General features: G+C 43.1%; 1 protein-coding gene and 1 pseudogene across 2 annotated transcripts in view; both read left to right on the top strand.

Moving 5' to 3' along the window:
- Positions 1-16,249, top strand: part of si:dkey-22o22.2 (neural-cadherin) — a 124,950-nt gene that overhangs the window by 31,792 nt on the left and 76,909 nt on the right. The gene's annotated exons all lie outside the window — the stretch shown is intronic.
- LOC133501565 (5S ribosomal RNA) lies at positions 5,195-5,313 on the top strand (annotated as a pseudogene).

Raw genomic sequence — 16,249 nt, forward strand, 5'->3', positions numbered from 1 at the left:
AGGCTCTGAAAAACATCTTACGCAGCCATAACTGTCAAGACATCCCACAACAATGTTATGCATGCGAACAAGACAGTGAAACGGTCAAGACGTCTTGACCAGAAAAACAAGTTAGTGAAAAACAACTTATATAACCATGGTTGCACAGTACATTCGGGTATTCAACGGTTATGGGACGCATCACTCATTAACACTCCTCTCAGCTACTACAACTAAAGGTGAAGCACTGTTGGAGTTTTTTTTTTTAAATGTCACTAGTGGTGCTAGTAGCATGCAGTTTTCAGTTAGTGCACAGGTTTCCCTCACAAGTAAGTAGTAGTTGGGTTACTAGTATCCCATAATTGTCCTACTAATGGGCAGAAATGTCATACAGGAGCAGTAAAACCTTTGGAATAAGATAGTTGTTTTGCTTGTGCACCCTAGTTGTTATATTTGTGTGTAAAATGTTTTTGGACTAGTGAGTATAATAATTGGATAGTGTACTAGTTTATAGATATTAAACTTTTGGAAAGTCATTTGAGAATTAATTGTACATCCATCTTAGTATTCATGTACTAGTATGATGGTTGTCCAGACTAGTCTAAGGCCCGCTAGTAGAATGATTATTCCGTAATGGTAATATTTTTTAGATTACTTTTTGAAAGTTCTAGACACTTGTTGGACAAGTTCTGCATTCGTGTAGAGCAGGGGTGCCCAGACCTTTTTACCCCAAGATCTACTTTTCAAGGAGCCAGCCTCTCACGAACGACCAGGCAGAGGGGGGTTGATGATGATGCTCCCAAACCGCTTTCAGGTTGATGTTATGTTGCCTCCTACATTTAAAATACAGAATTGGCTTTTTGTGCACCGTATTGTCTGTGCTTTCATCCACACCATCTCATGCTGCACTTTCTACTTTGACTTCAGACCAGACCTTTTACACTCGGAAAATAGAAAACCTCGTCCAGTTTAACCACTTTTTGTTCCATTATTCACATACTTTGACAGTCGTTGCATTTTATTTTTTAACTTTCTCCATTAATATCGAAAGTAAACATAGCAGCATGTCTAGCTCGTCTTTGCTCTACGTTGAGCAGACTGTGTTGCTAACTAAAGCAGCGGTGGTGGATGCTGTCATTATGAAACACATTGATGGGCTGCGTAAGTAGTGTATCATCCGTAATTGAGTGTACGTCTTTAAGAGCGAAGGGGGCAGGTGTAAGGTAAACTAGGAAAATGAGAGTGTGGCGGAGCAGCGGTCGTTGTTAGAGAAAGTCCCGTGTGCTGCCTAAAAGAAACCAGTGGATTCTTTTCATTTTTCACAGTCCATATGTGAATTGTGCCATTAAATATAACAACGAGTCATCCCTCACTCATTGAATCACATTGCAAAATGCCACAAACTGAACAGCTGTATGTTATACTTTCAATTTGCATTGGATTATTTTTTTTTTTGCGCACAATGCAGAATATCTGCGAAGAGACTCCATCAGCGGTGCACTATTGCGCACGCGCACAGATTAGAGGGAACATTGCCTGACGTCTTTTTTTTTGTTTTTTTGGCATGCCTTCCCTCGATCGACCAAGAATGCCACGCAATCGACGCATTGAGCACGCCTGGTGTAAAGCAACTCTATGCTACCACTAGGGCAAGGATATTAGTGCTCATTTTGACGCTGTTCATAGCTTAAAGGAGGCTACTAGTGCATCAGATATGCCTATTAGTTTGGCCCAAGTCATGTTACTAATGCAGCACAGTAGTTTACTAGTGAGGTTTAATTGCATACTAGTAGACCTTAAGTGGCTCCAGTTGTTAGAGATGGGCAAGTACCAATACTATTTATCAGTATCGGGATGATATCGGGCTTATTTCAAGGTATACTCGTGAGAGCTGTTGATTTCAGGAAATGATACTTAAAGCAACAACAACTCTGGCATTGAATCAGTCCTCCGTGCCAGTAGTTGGCGCTACACTGTAACATATCTTTGAATCATCACGTGCATCAGAAAGAAAGAAGTTTTTGTTCACATTATTATTATTTTATTATTAATTGAAATTTGATTTAATCAAAGTACTTTACTGATATATCGGTTCTCTGCATCTGTGCATACTCAAAAGTCGATACTCATACTGGTATCTGTCTGAAAAATAGCAGTAGCAAACATCCCTACTAGTCGTGAAAAAATCACTAGTGCGACACAGTCATTCTACTTGGGGCCCGAGTGGTTCTACTCTTGTCCTACTAGCAAATAATACAAAGAGCGTTCAGTACTAGTATAGCTTCCCGTAGGCCTTGTTGTCTGCCGTGTTAAATCTCAGTCTGCCGCTATTCTGCATTCGAGCGCTTAAGAGCCCATCTCTTCGGCGAATAATAAATGTGACATCACTTCCTGTGGCGAGCAAATGTCGAGCCGACGTCTTCGTTCATAATTCACACCAAAAACTATTTTGGACTTTTAGGTGTTTTTTTTTTTTTTTTTTTAATTTTATTTTCGTTTCGCGAGGTGGCGCGTTTACGGCAGCGGTGTTTCCACGGTAACCCCATCCAGCCCCACCGGATGCATGCGCGCACACACTCGGTCCGTCTGTTTAATTAAGTCCATTAAGAGTCTGGTGGGCTGGGATCAATCCTAACCTGAATGGCTGCTGACTAATTGAAGCGTTAACGGGGGTGGGGGGGGGGGTTAACGGACAGATCAAAGGCATTCGTAATTACGTGGGAGAGCGCACGAGAGAGAGGGAGTGAGAGAGAAGTGCAAATTAATGAGGAAGGATGCTGGAGTTTGTTTATTTATTTTGTTTTTTAATTCGGGTATGAGTGAGTGTTGATGAGCTACAAACGAAGACATTTCCCATCAAGCCTCGCTCTCACCTCAGGTGTGGAAAAAACACCGAGAGGGAAGACAAGGGGGAAATGATGGATGGGAGGAGAAAAGAAAATGGAAGTGATGAGGAAATGAGAATAAGCAAAAGTAATGAGGTGACGGTGGTGGCGGCAAGCGAATTGCAGACGAGACCAGAAAAAAACAAAACGACAAAGGAGAGAGATGAGGAAATGGACACAAAAGGTGAAGACAAGGAAGGAGACGCAGAAGATTTAAGAGAGGACGAGACCAGGAAGTGAAGACATAAACATAAGGAAGTGAAAATGAGTAGAGAAAAGAAGGATGGAGGGCAGGAGGAAGTGGAGGCAACAACGCCAAAAACGCGGAAAGGAAGACAAGATGAGCCGGGTGGAGGATCAAACGAGAAAAGGAAAGGATGGTGAGAGTCGGTCGAGTGAAAGAATGGACAAGTTGTGTCAACACCCCCAAAATAATGACGTGTGTGTGTGTGTGTGTGTGTGTGTGTGTGTAGCCTGCAGGGTTGCTGCAACTCGTAGGCCTGATGTCCATCCGGCCTCGATTACAGCAGGGCCCGCCAGGCTTGCATCACATGCGCACACACACACACACACACACACGGAGTGTTTTCCTGTTCAGAGGAGGCTGGAAACATTTGATCTTTTACTGGTTCCCACTTTCATCCTCATTTTCTTCACCACCTCCTTTGATTCACCCCTTCCGCGTCTTCTCTGGTATTCTTCACTTCCTCGTCTCATTGAGTCTCTCCATTTATTCTCTTCTCCTCCCGCCTTTTCTTCAGCGCCTCTCTTCTGGTCTATGTTTTCTATCCTCGCCCATCCTTCTCTTCAGTTTTCCTCTCCCTCTTCCCTTCTTCTTGGGCTTTTCCTCTCCTCTTCTCCAGTCTTTTGGTCATCTTCTCCCCTCTTCTCCTCTTTTCTGCACACTTGTTTTGCACCCAAACGGCTTCCCGTCGTGACCCCGTGCAATCTCGGACCAATCCTAGCTTGGCCTGAGCGGATGAGATCGCTTCGGAAATCCAGGACAGAGCGTGCCCCGCTTTCCATAACTTTACGACTGAACGTGTTGGCTATCGCTAGGTATACGGCAATCTGTCGGCCATATTGAATGTGTCAGTTTTACTCGCGTCAACATGCCACACATGCGCTAACAACGCTCTGAGTTAGCGAAAGTTCTGGGGCGCAGAGAGCGCACCCAACGTAAACTTCCCGTTGCGCACTATTTTGTCGTGTCTGTGCGACGGTGTTTAATGCAATCAGCAAATACATTTTTATAAGGATATCCGTGTGTGTATCTGTTATGGGAAAGTGTATGCAGTGTTGTATCAGCGTGGAGCCAATAGTTTCTACTACTTTCCTCCTGCTTTCTTCTCTTCATCTACATTCTTCTCGTCTTCACTCCTCCTTTCCTCCCTGCTCCTGTTCCGTTCATCTACTCCTCTGACTTCCTTCTCTTCCTTCACTCACTCACCTACTCATCCCTTCTTTGCCACCTCTTCTCGTCATTTTCTTCCCCCTCTCACCTCTTCCTCTCTATCACATCTACTCTTCTCCTTCCTTCCATTCCTCTCTTCTTCTCCCCTCATCTTGTAGTCCCTTTGTTCCTCATCCCATCCAGTCATCTGCTCTTTGACATGGATCCGCTCCACTCTTTCTCCCCTTTGCAGCTTTCTCCTCTTCATTTACTCCCTCTCTTTCCATCCGTTCACCCTCCTTTTCCTCACTTTCTTCCCATTCTCCTCCCACCTCTCCCCCATTATTCACCCCCGTTATCTTTTCCTCCTGACTACCTGTTATTTGTCTTTCTCCTTTTGCACTTTTCATCTGTTCTCCGGCTCGGCGAAAGAAAAAAGCAGTCAAAGCACATTAAACACGAGGGACTGAATCCGGTTAGATTTTCCTTCTTTTTTTTTTTTTTTTTTTTTTTTGTCGCCGCTCTGTGTCTCCCCGACCGGATGACTGAGATTGCGCTCCTTCATAATGGAGGAACGTTCTCCGCCGTCTGGGCTCCATGACAAGTTCCTCCCCGGTATCGTCTTCTCCTCGGGGAGCTTGCGCTGAGACAGTTTGTGGATGAATCTTCCACGCGTCATCCTGGCACTCCTCCTGCCCTGGAACCGAGACGATTTCAGCTGGCAGTCAATAAAATGCGAACGCGCTAACAGTTAAGTGTGTTACAGTCGAGCAAGATAGCAACCGGAGGTCAAAAAGTTGCAAGAGAGGCTAAAGAGGTTTTTAAATCATGGCCTGTACTCGGGTACTGTTTCAAATTATGAAATGGTTCAAATAAAATAATGAGGGTTTTAGATTTTAAGCTGTAATTAGATACCAATAGGTAAAATGTTAAAGGGGCTTACGGCCATGCTACCCTGAGAACGCCCGATCTCGTCAGATCTCGGAAGCTAAGCGGGTTTGGTCCTGGTTACAACTTGGATGGGAGACCGCCAGGGCATACCAGGTGCTGTTAGCTTCTCTCCTCGGCTAAAATGCAGAGGAGTTGCGTCAGGAAGGGCATCCGGCATAAAACTGCGCCAAACAAATGTGCATTCATCTGAGAAGAGACGCTGTGGCGACCCCTAACGGGACAAGCCGAAAGAAAAAGAAGATGAAATGTTAAAGGGGAAGTCTGGTCGTTGACATAACAATGTATCAGGTAGGTGATGTCATATGTACTGTACCTTGAAAATTTGAGGATAATCCGATACCATTTGATGGTGTTTTGGGAATATTTTTATCGGTAATTATGAATTTTCACGGGCGCCACCATTTTCACATGACTTACGTGCGGGGACGTGACGTATTACGTCCTCGCGTCTTCACATGCGGTACCACCATTATCGGACACGGTAAAACGCCTTACTGTATCGCGAAATTTTGCCATAATTCGGATAGAAATAATCCACGGAATGTCCGGTGGTATGTTCTGCCCATTAAGAAAAATAAACATTTAAGGACCCAGTGGTTAGCGATGGTTAGCGATAAAATGATATCGGATTAACCTCAGATTTTCAAAGTACATACAGTACATATGACATGACCTATCTGATACATTATGTCAACGACCGGACTTCCCGTTTAACATACTAACAATTTGTATCTCTAAATGGCACCTGATCAAATGCTAACACGCTAACAGATGACATGCAAAAAGATAGGAATCTAACAGTGGGTGTGCTAGCATAGCAAGATATCAATCTATAGCAATAGCAATACCAAAAAAGCAGACCAGTAAGTATTTTACATTGTCCCCTAAATTTGGGTACCATTTCAAATTATAATGAGTAAAACGCTAACATGGTATCCAATAAGGATTTTATCTTTTTGCTGTAGTTGGATATGAAATTTCAAGTGGCACTTGATATAATACGAACATGCTATCAGATGGTACGTTCCCATAAAACCAGATATCAAACTGAGCGCAAAAGGCACTAAGGCAGACCCGACCCATCATGATTTCACACCACCTCCAAGGGTACGATTTCAAATGAGGAAATGGTAAAATATGATCAGTTGCTATGATACCAAAAAGTAAGATAACCCCAGTTCAAAATGGATTATGAGGATTTTGCATGTTACCTGATTAAAAAAAGATACTATTCATAATTGATAAAATGCTAACAATCTAAAGATTGGTATACAATCATACCGCTAATTACCAAAGTACTGAAAGCGCTCATTCAGATCAATATGGATTTACTGTATTCCCCTACGTTACGGCAATCAATAAAATGATGCGATCATTTGGTATTCAGCTAATGAGTTTTAAGTGTGTGTGTGTGCGCATGCGTGTGTGTGAATGTGCATGACCGTGCACGCGCACACGCATTTGCGACCCATCAGCGCAGATGATGAGTCAGGTAGACGTTAGCATTTCCTTAACTGTCTCAAGGATGTGAGTCACCTTCACTCTGTCGTCGAGTCCAACAGGAGCCGAGAAGGGGATGAAGTGAGACATAATGAGAACACTGAAGTCAAGCCGGAAGGGGGGGGGGGGGGGGGGGATCATAAAACAACAAGGAAAACTGCAAATTTGGCTGCTTCTGATGTATTCACTCACGGACGTTCCTCCCGAGACGACGCGCCGAGCTGACGCTTGTCTGAACTCGTCGTTTTATTGTACGTAACATATATGACATCACTGGCTTCGATGCTGCTACGTTGACCTGTGATGTCAGTGGGAATATCTCATGCCTCGGAAATATAATATAAAATACTGGAGGTGGAATGTGCCAACAGTTGTGTATTCTGACAGACAGATCGATCAAGAATTTACTGAGTACCTTGTTTTCAGGAACTATTTCAAATAAGAGCAGATCAAACACTAGCAACAGTTGACTATGCTAACATATAGCAAACTGACGTGTTTACCAAAAGTGCTAATGCAAAATTGTTCAAGATTTTGTATTAAGCTGTGTTGTTGGGTGCTGTTGAAAATGATCAATTAAAACGCTAACCTGACCACACCTGGTATGCTCCAATATAGCAAGATTGCAACCTGGGTTGAAAAAGCACTGAACCGTTTAATGAAACATTGTGTCAGATACACGGATCCCATTTCTATTGACTATGGGTTGTTTTCATGTGACGTCACCTGTCGGGCTGCCTCGAACGGCGGCCATTTTTGATCCCTGAGCTCGCGTTACTCATACATAGGCAAGGTGGACGACATTACGTTTCTAACTGCATTTATTGAAGACGCGACCGACAGCACAACAGGCCAGACTGACTATTAGGCTACGTGGCATGCACACATCACGGGACTCAGAACTGCGTAACAAAGGCGCAGTATTGTGCGCTTGATCTTTTACTCTATGTGACAGAAATCAGGAAGGAAGAGCACTTACCTGCATGCTAACACGGAAAACAACAGGCGGTGGAATATTATTTTTTTAATATCGAGGCAAACTCCATTTATTCCATTTTTTTTTCAAAAAGACAAAAAAATAAACAAATCTAGTATTTCATAAAATTTTCGAATCTTTCATGTGACTAACAAAAAAAACGATCTTAACTGTAATGTTGGAGTATCGATTAAGGTTGTTAGCTTAGCTCGGCGACACATTAGCACAATGGAAGTTGAGACCGGGCAGCGGGATAGCAGCGTCGGGCAATCGTTCGCAAAGCCAAGTCTCTGTGAAGCACAGAGTCCAAAGTCTTTTGTCGGAAGCGTTAGACGATGTCCCTGCTCACGCAGCTGGACTTGTGTACCGGATCGCGAGGCTTTGAAGAGCGCGCCGACTAGCAACTCTGGAAAAAGCTTCAGCGAATTGGCGAGAGTTGTCGAAAAAAAGTCAGAAGAATGGTTAGCAAGTCCTCTCTTGTGTACTTGAGCCCCAAGACGCCCGTGAAACACAAAAACACAAACAGTAACTGAGAGTATTCCGTAGACTTCCACACCGGGTACGCGTTAGGTACGGAGGCTAAATGCGGCGCGCAGTGGTTCAGCAAAAAATGTGACGTCGGTGAAAACAACCCATTGAAAAAATGCTAACTTATAGCAAGATGGCAACCCAAGTACCAAAAGCGCTAAAACTGGTCTACAACATTTATACCATGAGTACTATTTTTTTTAAATGAATTTATAAAATGCTAATGTGCCAATAGATGGTAGACAACTACAAAGAATAAGGATTGTACATAGAGCACTGTTATTTCATACTTTTTTGACAATTGATAAAATGCTAACATGGCAAAAACCCATCACACTTACTGTATATAGCAATTTTTCAATCTCATTAGAGACTTAACGTCATCCTCTGCAATTTGGTACGATTTCAAAATTATAATTCTTAAAACGCTAACATGCTAAGAGTTGTTTTTCTAACATTGCAAAAACCAGACTGTATCAAGAGGTCACGATCAGAAACACTCACTTCACTCACTCTGAGATTGCGCATTTTTAATACTTCACTTTTGTATGGTCTGTTGCAACATCTCGTTTATGAAATCGTATTTCAAAAGATACTCACACACACACACACTATTTGAGGTTCAACATTGTGCTTTGTGGCAAAGACTTCACAATTGCCTACAATGGATTTAAGCCATGACAGGACTCAGGAGACCCCAAACACACAAACACACGGAGCAGCTTTACAAGATTGGACCAAATTGGCTGAATGCTGCTGTTGGTTGGATGTGTGTTGCACTTTGTTCACATAATGGACCAAATCTGATCTTTTTGTGTGTGTCTGCATGTGTGTGTGTGTGTGTGTGCGCGCACGCACAAGACAGATACATAAGTGCATCAAAGTTGATAAGAGACTCAGTGTGGATTAATTCCATTCATCACAGTTTGTGTGTTCCACAATTTGTCTCTTTGGCGCGCACTGGATTTGCATATTTTTGCGTGTGTGTCATAATTTCTACATCAGGACTTCCTATTAATAGTTGCATTGTACTAACATCAAACAATTCATTTCCCGACACTTTCAGTTGTTTTATACGTCGCGTAATTTGGGAAGATCAAATGCCACGATGGACGTGATAAAGTGCTAAAACCAACTCCGAGAGATCAAATGCTGCCATGCTAACAGTTTTTATGCTAGCATATACTGAATAAACTGGCAAGATAGCAATCTGAGTTTTTAAAAAAAGCACTAAAACGGATAGATAAGGATTTTACTTTGTTTCCTGTATGCAAGTACTATTTAAATGTACAATTACCAAAACGGTAACATACAAAGAGTTGCTAGTATAGAGGAAAGTATAGTCTGCGCTAAAGCAGATTTCGAAAGATTTTACATCGTTCTCTGGATTGAGGAACTATTTCAAATGAAAAGTGATAAAAGTTGATGTACTAACAGATGTCAAGATGGTAAATTGACTACAAAAAAGAGCTAAAATATCAATGATTATTTTACACTGTGCGTTAAACTTGGATGGTATTTCAAACGGCTTGGATGCAATTTCAAATAGCAATTGATAAAATGCTAAAATGCTAATGTGCTACCAGATAGCAACCTCAATACAGAAAACCTCAATAGGAAAAACACCAAGATGAATATTTTGGATTTTACATCATTTCATGTATTTGGGTACTATTTCAATTGAAAGTTGTTCATATGCTACAATGCTAACAGTTGGTATGCTAACGTAAAGCACCATAGCAACCTACCATATTTTCCGCACTATAAGGCGCACCTTCAATGAATGGCCCATTTTAAAACTTTTTCCATATATAAGACGCACCGCATTATAAGGCTCATAGAATAGTTACGTTATGCATCTCATTAGGTGGAGCTGCACTAAAGGCCCAATATTGATCCACATATAAGGCGCACTTGATTATAAGGCGCACCTTCAGTGAATGGCCTATTTTAAAACTTTTTTCCATATATAAGGCGCACCGCATCATAAGCCTCATAGAATAGTTACGTTATGTATCTCATTCGATGGAGCTGCACTAAAGGCTCAATATTGACCCAAATATAAGGCGCACCGGATTATAAGGCGCACCGTCGGCTTTTGAGAAAATTAAAAGGCTTTTAGGTGCGCCTTATAGTGCGGAAATCACGGTAATTACAAAAACCGTTACATACATCTATAAGGATTCTCGAGTGCCATTTCAAATTACAATTGGTAAAAAGCTAACATGCCACCAGTTAGTAAGGAAACCAATATTTTTTTTTTTTAAATAAAATAACACAATGATCATGCCTTTGTCGGGATAATCAAAGGACCGCGACGATTTCTCCACAGGCCCGCCGTGAGTACGACACGCGGACAAAAATGAACAAACATTCTGGAAAATACACACACACGCGCAAGATGAAAGAATGTGCGCAGTGACACTGTGGTGTCGATGCATCTTTGTTGCCGCAGATGACGGCCAGAGATAATTCCCTTTGAGTCACGGGGAGGAAATCCCTTCACCAAAGTTGAAAGCGCCTCAGGCTGACGAGCAAATACACACACACAGACGCACACATGCATACAATAAATCCTAGTGCTCTAAAAGTACAGAGTTCCATGCTACCTTAGTGCTTTTTGCACTTGCGTCACTATCCAGTACTCCCATATTTTACCATGACAAATGTTAGCATGTTAGCATTTTATTCTCATTTTAAATGGTGTCTGATCACAAAGAATAATTAAAAAAAAAATAAATAATAATCTTGCCGCCTTTGTGGCTTTTGTACTCGGGTTGCTATCTTGGTATGTAATATATGATTTTGTATACTTATCATTATAAGTTGTACCAAACTCCAGAGATCAAATCTTTACCAATCCGCCTTATCGCTTTCTATATTAAGGTTGGCACGCTGCGATATGTTGGCATAGCAACCGCTAGCATGCTATCAATTGTCACGGATAGTGATTAGAGGGTCTCGGAGGAGAACACGCGTGTACAACGACGTGACACGCTCGTGGCGGATGCGCTCGCGCACTTGTCAGCACGCCGCGCCATCAATAATGGACGAGGCGCCGCATTAAACATTGAACACTTTATTTTTTAATGGTCGACAAAAGTCCTCAGATATTCATAATTCAGGTCGGCCCCGCTCCTCTCGCGCGTCGCACCGGATTCTTCCTCCTCCTCGGGCGCCGTGACCACGCTGCACACAAAGCGCGTATCCCGGATCCTCCTCATCCTCATCCTCATCCTCCCAGGACTCCTCTGGAAGTGCGATACAAACCCCTTACCGCTACCTCCCCCCGAGCTCGGTTCAGTCGGGTACGCTAGTTAAGTCACACCCCACGGAATCTTCAAAAATTCAGCCCCCCCGAAGCTAGTTTTACTCAGCAACATTAAATTTGGTAGGCATACATATATTGAGAAGCACAGCCCGAAAAGACCACTGATCTAAAAAAAAAAAAAAAGACTGGATGGCTCATTGGCCACCAAAACTGAAGTGGCCATCCGCCATCTTGATACTCCCAAAACAAGCATGCCGTTTCGTGGCTGTGAGAAAACATTCCACAAATAAGTTAGAAAGATTTACTTTGAAACTGTTAAAGTTTGTTTTGTAAAGGTTTTTTTTTTAATTTTCTGATTGTTGATGTTTACGGTTGTTGTTGTTCACCGTTCACTCTCTGCTTCACCTTTATAAGCCGTTTTTTTTTTTTTTTTTTTTTTTGAGAAAAAAGCAATGTCAATAGTTTCCCGAACTTCCATCAGTGGATAAGCAAGAAAACACATTTTCTGTGAATTTTTTTGATGAAATTCATAATACAGAACTCTGCAAATTGAATGAGAATTTGAAATGGGAGGAAACAAGTTTAAATTTTGTCTCTGAAATAGGACATCGTAGAGACAACAAATGAACGTTTTGCATGTATTTTGCGTGTCATTATTTCCAAAATATATCGAACTGATTGACTTAAAATTTAATGATGTTATGACAAAAAAATGCTTAGTTTTTTGCTATGTTACGATGGTGCTTCACAGCGTATTTTGGGAAAAGTTAACATCACGGAAATTGGGCCCTAGCTAATATGCGAGGTAATTTCTTGGGAGTCACGGTGTTCTATGTCTTTCCATTGCACTTCGCCTTTTTTGTCTTACCAAGTCGAATTAAAAATCCTTCATGTTACCAGAACTGAAGTAATGTCAAGCTCACACGACCAGTTTTAATTCTACATGCCAAACTTTTGAGAAAACCCCCACCATAATCCAACCTGTTAAACCATGTCCTCCACTCGTTTTGGGAGTACCAAGATGGCGGCCAACTGGCTTCAACCAATCGACATACCGCTCGATGTGTATGCGCTATCTAGTCTTTTTTTTTTTTTTTAGATGAGTGGAAAAGACAGAAGAAGTCTGCCATTTTTAGTTTGAAATGACCCTTTTGTGGGTCATTTGCAGGGATCCATCAAAGGCAAACTTGGTCGCACTCCCACGGAATGAAGACAAAACACAACCCCGCAGCCAATTTCACTCAGCGGCGTGAGATTTGCCAGTCGCCCGTTTATCATGATTACACCCACGTGAAACCCTCAAGAGGCTCGGAGTTAAAACTAAGGCCTGCTACACATACAAACATTTTTGAAAAAAAATCATCAATCGTGTTGCGTGTGGTGTGCGCTGACAATCTCAACAGGACAACCACACACACACGCACGTTAACGATTGTGTCGCTCAAAGTCTTGAGAATGGACGGATGAATCTTTTTCTTTCTTTTTTCCCCCGCTTTATTCTCCATGTTTACTTCCTAGTTTCATCTCCTGGTGTAACTCTTGCACAACTCGGCGCACACACACATCAAGCGGCCTCTGTAGAGACGGCCTGCACCAGTCTGTTACTCGAAGGTGATTAAAACGAATGCTGTGAATTCTGGGTAAATCCCGTTCGACCAGTCCGCTTGCCCCACTTCCCACCTTGCCTTTCCCATGCGTTTCTATCTTTGACATCGCACTTTTCCGGCTTTGCTTTTATTCCTTTTTTTTTTCTCCCTTTGTTTCTCTCACATTTGTTTGTTTGGATCGCTTCAATATTTCCTCTTTTTGGTCTCCGTCTTGATGTTCCATCCCCGCTTATCCGGCCACGCATGCATTGATCGGCGCTCGAGATGAGGCGTGTGAAGCCGACGCGGGCTGGAGCCGAGGGTCCTCCTGAGCGGCTCCGTCAGGGGCACCGCCAGGCCCGGGCGTAGCTTCGCTCCGTGGGAAAGGGGGAACGCGTTTGCCGGGAATAGAACAATAACGGCACTGATGCAAGCGCCTCGTCATTTTTCCCTCTGTGGCCATATTTCATTTAAAAGTCTCATTATCACGGCGCGGTGCTCGAAATGACCTCAGATCTGGAAGAAAAGAGGAAGCGCTTTTAATTTGGGTGGGGAAAATGAGTTCACTTTTTATCTTTTATTGACATTTCATAGGTATACAATTAGAATAAGATTTAGATGAGAAGTTTCTGGTTTTACATTCCCCGTTTTATTATTATGTGATTATAATGGCAGCACAGTGGTCGACTGGCTAGAGCAGGGGTGTCAAACTTATTTTTATCGCGGGCCACATTGTAGTTACACTTTCTGTCAGAGGAAACCATGAAAATCTTTAATTGACCCATCATAAAATTTACACATTAAATTGATCGACTAGGGCAGCATGGTGGAGAAGCTGGTTGGCCTCTCAGTTCTGAGGTCCCGGGCTCAAACCCGGACCCGCCTGTGTGGAGTTTGCATGTTCTCCCCGTGCCTGCGTGGGTTTGCTCCGGGCACTCCGGTTTCCTCCCACATCCCAAAAACATGCAACATTAATTGGACGCTCTAAATTGCCCCTAGGTGGGATTGTTGGTGCGATTGGTTGTTTGTCTGTAGGTGCCCTGGGATTGGCTGGTGACCGGTCCAGGGTGTACCCCGCCTCCTACACAAAACAAAAACTATGGTCAGTTGAAGCACCTGATTTGTCAATAGGCGTGAATGTGAACGGTTGTTTATTTCCATGCGGCCTGTGATCGGCGGGCGACCAGTTGAGGGTGTAGCCCGCCTCATAAAATGGATGAATGGGTGGATGTTTCTTTTCTTCTTCCTTTCTGAAAAATCCTTATGTATCACCAACATGCCAGACCCATGGGCACTTTATTAGGTACACAATCCAATGTGATGCAAAACTTCTGCCTTTGCAAAGTTAATAACAATTACTTTAGGTTTGCGTTCATTTCCAAATGTTTTTTTTTTCTTTTCTGATGGTTTGCAAACGTTTTGAGTATTTCGGTCACCAAGAGAGCGGCAGCAAACAACTCATTATGATGCCGTGTTTTGAGTTCCCTTTTTTTTTCTTCTTCTTTTTCAATTTAATGCTACTGGTTTTCTCGTCAACGCTTGCCCTAAAAGTGCATCTTCTCCACACTAACCACAACCTGCAGCCCTAAGTGACTTTTCATGTTGCTCCTCACTTGGCCTGCACGCTCCTCCTGAGAGTCTCAGCCAGGATTCTTATAGACGGGAGGGGGGCAGGGGGGTGGATAGCGGTCAGAAAAAAAAACATATACACAGACCTTAACGCATAAAAACACATAACTTCACTTAAACACACACAAAAAGGGAAAAGCTATGAGAAAAGCAATAGTTGAAGACATCAATCGAACACACTCCACATTTGAGCGTCAAATTGTACAGCGACCCACACAGTCCAGCTTAAAGCCCAAGTGTCATGCCTATAAACGTTCTAAAATAGATATTGTAATGAAAAAAACATGTAACATTATTCACTTCAATGTCTATACGGAAAAAATAAATATGAGCAGAGAGCGCGTCATCCACGCGCAAAATTGCGGAAGTGTCACTCGACATTCAAGCGGTAGCCATATTGGCTGCGTCGGTGACGTCTCCCCGGATATTCGCCATTGAAAACACCCTGCGGCCCCTCCTGTGGGACACCCCGCTTCTGACACGGAAACTCATCTCACAATCGAGTAAAGTGACCGGGGCAATATAACCCTATTGTTTCTATCCATATTTAGATGATATGCGGATCACGGCCAAACCGCATTCGGCCAAACCGCCTCGCCGCCCGATCCACCTCCGCGGTGGTGATAAAAACAATGCCGCCTGTGAGCGATGACGAAAACAAACAGCCCGATCCACCTCCGCAGCCGAGATGAGCCACTGCAGCCCGGCGCCGCGACGAGTCACATCCCAAAAACTTGCAACATTGATTGGACACTCAAAATTGTCCCAAGGTGTGATTGTGAGTGCGACTGTTGTCTGTCTCGATATGTGCCCTGTCACTGGCTGGCAACCAGTTCAAGGTGTACCCCGAATCCTGCCCGTTGACAGCTGGGATAGGCTCCGGCACTCCCCGCGACCCGAGTGAGGATATGCGGCAAAAAAAATGGATGGATGGATGTCTATAAAAACAAAAAGTCAGCCATTTTGGTTTAAAGCAGACGGTCTTTGACAAACTCCTCCTTAGTTTGTATTGTTTTAACTTCTAAATTGATTATGCAATATTTCAAATGAGTTATGTTCCATTTGAATTCATGTACAGCACTTTGTTTCAGCGGTGGTTATTTTTAAAGCGCTAGATAAAGAAAATTGAGTGGCGTATGCTGCTTAATGTGGACAGAGCATGGTGTCAAGTTTCACGATCACTTTGAGGATTCACCACGAGAAAAAAAAGCACCCAGCTTTAATTATTATTATTATTTTCATTTCCTGCATTGCTCGTCGTCAGCAGTGCGAATGAGGTTTAATTAAGTGTGTGCCTGCAGGTCTTTGCCTTTCTATGCCAGTGTGTAAAGTAGGCCAGTCTATAAGGTTGCTAATTAGGATGCGGCAGGCCGCTCTGTCCACTGGATCCCGCAGACCAGATGGAGGACTGGGTTCACCAACAGAAACGCGTTTGTTTGCCAGTCGAGGTTTTCGCGCGTTGGTCTCGACGCTCACCGCCCCGCGACGTGACCGAACTGTAACGTGTACAGGAATGCGCACGCTTTAGCGAGCTTTGCGCACACACACACA

This window comes from Syngnathoides biaculeatus, chromosome 5 (assembly GCF_019802595.1).
Source record: "Syngnathoides biaculeatus isolate LvHL_M chromosome 5, ASM1980259v1, whole genome shotgun sequence".
Lineage (NCBI taxonomy): Eukaryota > Metazoa > Chordata > Actinopteri > Syngnathiformes > Syngnathidae > Syngnathoides > Syngnathoides biaculeatus.